This window comes from Lathyrus oleraceus, chromosome 3, assembly GCF_024323335.1.
Source record: "Lathyrus oleraceus cultivar Zhongwan6 chromosome 3, CAAS_Psat_ZW6_1.0, whole genome shotgun sequence".
Taxonomy (NCBI): Eukaryota; Viridiplantae; Streptophyta; class Magnoliopsida; order Fabales; family Fabaceae; genus Lathyrus; species Lathyrus oleraceus.
In genome coordinates this window covers 367,614,004-367,618,908 of record NC_066581.1, presented here as the reverse complement: position 1 = coordinate 367,618,908, position 4,905 = coordinate 367,614,004, and the positions used below count along the sequence as shown (strand labels likewise).

Below are 4,905 nucleotides of genomic sequence, written 5' to 3'. Positions count from 1 at the left end.
AAATTCAAATGAAAAGGAACTATATTTGGAAAGAAGTCATTCGAGGAGAAAAAGTAGTGTTGGCAAGAAGCTATATAAGTTATGGCATTAATTCAAATTATTGGCCATCAATTTCAACGACTACTTCACTCCTATATAAAGGACTGCAATCAACATTGAGAAATATCATAGAGAACATACTGAAACATCAACACACATAAAAACGTTTTATTCTCTCAATCTTCACGAAGCTTTTGCTTAGAACGTGAAACACTTTTTGTTCTTACTGTTGTAATATTTGCTTATCTTAGAAGCACTCTAGATTACATTGTCTTTCATCTATTATTTTATTTTTCCTCAAGTGACTCTGCGCAGTCTGTATACTTGAGAGGACTAAGAGATCTTTCTCTTAGACGTTGGTTGTAAACAATCTTTCAAGATTAGTGGATTAAGTCCTTGTTGAAGGCAAAATCACCTTGGCCGGGTGGACTGGAGTAGCTTTGTGTTATAAGCGAACCAGTATAAATTCCTTGTGTGGTTTTTATTTTAAAAAAAGTGCTTATTTTCCAAAACAATTCAAACCCCCCTTTCTTGTTTTTTCTCACCTTCACAAGGTGAATCATTTGATTTTTCATGACGAGTATAAGAGATACCATGAGATATTTATGAAGAAAGAATTTGATCATGAATATTATGCGACAAAGGAAGTTAAAGTTGCTTTGAAGATGAATTTCATGGAAAATTTTAAGAAGTACAACCTGCAAACATTTTTGGGTTTGAGTAGAAAGATCATATTAAGGATTTTTTTCTACAACATGAGGAATACTACCAATGGTTTGGGATGTGATTTTAATGGAAGACTTGACATATTCCATCATTCTGTTTTTCTCGAAGTGATTGGCTTAAAGAACACAATTGAGGAGTTAGATCCTCAAAAGCATTTTGCGAAGTTCGTGCGAGTTTGGTTTGTGGAGTAGATATAGAAGACCTTTTTATAGGTCATCTTGATGTTGTACCCTAAAATTTACCCTCCCCCATTCATCTTTTCATTCAACCCTTAACTTGAGAATCATTTGTATACCCTCATGCTTCATTCATATGCATCACTCATTCATTCATATCTAGTGGTTGATCATTATGGATTCAAAGATCTTGGCTTGCAAAGATAAGAATTTGGAATGGATGAAACCCTATAGGTTTAGCTTGGATACTCATCTAAGTTATAGGGGATGCAAAACCCTAATAATTTGATTTCTGAAGCTTGAATTCAATAAAGTTCCATCATGGTACTCTTTAGAGGGGTTCAAACCCTAATTTGTTGGTGATTGGGTTGTAAGGCTTCATGTTTGTTTTGTGGGTCTTATCTTGGCCTCTAAACCCTAGTTGGGGGTTCATATGTTGAAGACCTGGTTGAGAAGCATCCTAATTCATCCAAAGCCTTTGATTGAAAGATTTACTTTTGAAACCCTAATCTCAGATGCTTGAAGGCCTATGCAAGAAAGGAATTGACTGAGACTTTTTGGTTTGAATGAAACCCTAGCCCATTTGGGGAAGGCTCATGTCCATCATCTTGTCCATCATGCCCATACCATCATATCTCTTACAAGGTCATGTCTCATATGCATATGGTGTGGGTTACTAGTTCTTGTTCCATGAACTCATGCATGCACCAATCCATTGGTATTTTGGGCCTTGGTTTGCTTTTGATCCATCAAGGCTTTCAAACCATAGTTAGGTCTTCGTTTTGGGTCCATCTATGCTTAACCAAGATTCATGTCAACATACACCAATCCATACAAGAATACCCTAGTTTGAGACCTACAGTTGACTTTGTCCAACTGTTGATTTTTTGGTCAACTAGATGACCAAAGTCAACCACTTTCCATAATTCATTCTCAAGCCATTCATTTTCAATCCATGGTCATTTCAATAGCCCTGATTCATTCCAAAGCCTGACCACCTTTGACTACTTTCCATTTAAATTACCATTCAATATCCAAGATTCATTTCTAGATGCAAGCTAAAGTCATCTCATTTCACACAATTTCATCATGGGCCTTGAACTACCAATTTCAATACCACTATTCTACAAATGTCATGCCATAGTCATTCATGTCATTCAAAACCAATCTTAGATTTCATGTTACTATCACTTACCTCCATTTTTCAATCTTTGACATGAATAGACAAATAAACCAAGCTATATTTCATCACATTCTAGTCCATTCTAAACCTTTCACCATGTGTTGACCATTTTGAACTTAGCATAGTCACGACTAACAAATACATCTATATAAACCAACTTTCAAAGTCTAATGTTCATCCATTAAATTTCAAACCCAACATTCACAATCAATATTCTATAAAGCTTCCATTTACAAGTCAAAATCCTTTCCATCTCATTATGAATCAATTCATATTCTACCCAAATTGTCTAACATCCACCACAATACACAATTCACGATTTACAAGGTATAAACCATTTCTATCTACAAAATTTACATGACTAAAATCATAAATTCAACAATTCAATTCCAATATTCATCCTTTAAACATTATTTAATGATAATTCAATGCCATTTGAAGACTACATATTTTCATTCAAAACCTTTCTATAAAATTCATTCCAATCTATTTTATAATACATTCATACAACATACATGGTTCAAATTATAACCAAGTTACAATGTCCAATTCAAGCCCTTAATTAACATGATAATAAAAAAACATAAATCCCCATCCTATTTCTAATCCAATCTTCAATGTTTGATTCTTTATCTTTGGTTGACCATCTGTAGTTGGATACTTTAAAATCCAACTTTGACGCCATGAACTTTTGTCCAACCATTGTCCACTTCATGGCATACTTCATTAATGAACATAGACCTAGAAAAACAAGCCAATGAATCAAAGTCAAAGTTCGAAAGGAGAATAGAAACTTAGCATTACAAAGTAAGAATGGAACAAGTGAAAACTGTGAAGCAATGCACCATATGAGGTCAAGAAAGACATCACGCAATGCAGAACTCATAGCTAAGAAATGCATAATATCAAGTTAGAATTGAAACAAAGCCAAAGCAAAATAACAACATCAGGACACCATGATAACTCACGGGCATTCAACAATCTGCACAATAAAATCAAGCAGGCCATTAGAATTGCCATCAAGATCAAGCACCAATTTAAGAAATCAACCATTAACATCTCAAGCATAACTGAAGTAAACGGTTAACAGTGCACATAACAACCAAGAGATTTCGCACGACTCCAAATTATCTAACTGTACCATGAGCTTAATAAAACTAACAGCAGTAATATAACCACTTTCTTTCACTCCACTTCAATCTACAATTAAATTATAACATAACTTCATTCCTCTAAAAAGATTCAGAATGGTTAATTTCCATGGTATTTCATTTTCAATTTCACTCTAACTGTTTTCTTAATTCCTAACTAACAATCATAACTAACTCCACATTTGAGTTTCAGTTTGAATTTCAATTGCATTTCACATAAATTTCTAACAGAATTTCAAGCCCTATATATTCACTCACAGCTTCAGAAATGAAGATGGATTCTGGTTTTCATACTAACTTTTTATATAAGTTCATAGAGGATACAAAAATCTTTGATCCATTTTCATCACTCAACAACACGATTCACTCACTTCCTCTCATTCACGCAGCAAAAGGATCCCTCATCCACAATAATTCAACGCGAGCATAATGATTGCGTAAACATTTTCGTCACTCATGATCGAACGCACGCAAAAGCAAGGATTTTAAGAAGAAGAAGGAGAACGGGGGAAGAATAGGAAGGGATTTGATACCTATCATCGCCGAAGAGTCACGCACCGATGATTTATGCTTCTATCTCTCTTCAACCATTGGTGTATTTCTTGGCAAAATCCATAAGATCCATGTTTCCTTATCAATTCACCGCAAGGTGCGATTCGGTTACATTTCATTTTCGGTGCTAGATTCTACAATTCCGGTCCAATGAAAATGATGTTGAAATTGAGTTGAAGGAGATGTCGGTAAGGGTGGTTCGGATTCAGTCTTTGGATTCTGTTTGATCGCATTTTCGCTTGAACATTTCTTTTTCTTGAAAAGGCCCGTTCTAGTTTTTGCTTGATTTCATTTCTTTTTCTATTTGGTTAGTTAGTTAGAAATATTAGTTTAATCAGGGTTTTAGTGTAATTAGATTTTAGGATTTAATTAAGTTTGCTAGAATTTGATTTTCTTGTTAACTAGGGTATTAGATTAGGGGGTTAGATTTAGGATATTGGAAATTAAGTAGAATATTAGAGTTTAATTAGATTAATTAGGATTTAGGACTTAATTATACTTTTTAGATTAGAATTTTAGGTGGATTTACATGTTTAGAATTAATTAGGAGATAATTGAATTTCTAATTTTAGTTAGAAATTTAGTATCTTGATTAGAATCAGGATTGTTAGAACTAATTAGATGTTAGGTAGAATCTTATTTGTTTTTAATTGACCTTTTAATCATCCTAATTTTTGTTAACTTTGCTTTGATTTTGTGATTGATTTGTCTTTCAACCAATAACATGCTTCCTTAGGAATTTCAACTTAGAATTTTAATTAGTTTTAATCAAGTCCTTGATTAACCATTGCATGTTTCCCTTAGGAATAACTTGTGAATTCAATTCTAACCCTTAGATTAGGTTAGTCACAAGTTTCAAATTAACTCAAACCCTACGATTCAAGTTGATCAAAAGCAATTTTGATCGATTAAATCCTTTGATCATGTATAACTCCACAGTCAATTCAAGTGATCAAAAGTCACTTGATAGGATTAATTCTAACGTCGTGGATCTCCAAGCTTCAAGACCAGTCTTTCATGCAAGGCATCCCAGTCACATCAACCAGCGGATTATACAAGATAAATCAAAGGCAACACT

The 4,905-nt window shown here is 33.7% G+C and overlaps 1 long non-coding RNA gene across 1 annotated transcript; it reads right to left on the bottom strand.

Moving 5' to 3' along the window:
- Positions 1–2,573: 2,573 nt before the first annotated feature.
- On the bottom strand, positions 2,574–4,122 carry LOC127127749 (uncharacterized). Its single transcript, XR_007805445.1, has 2 exons — positions 3,809–4,122; positions 2,574–2,865 (listed from the first exon to the last, which is right to left on the bottom strand). It is a non-coding gene; the product is annotated as an uncharacterized LOC127127749 (long non-coding RNA).
- Positions 4,123–4,905: the final 783 nt, after the last annotated feature.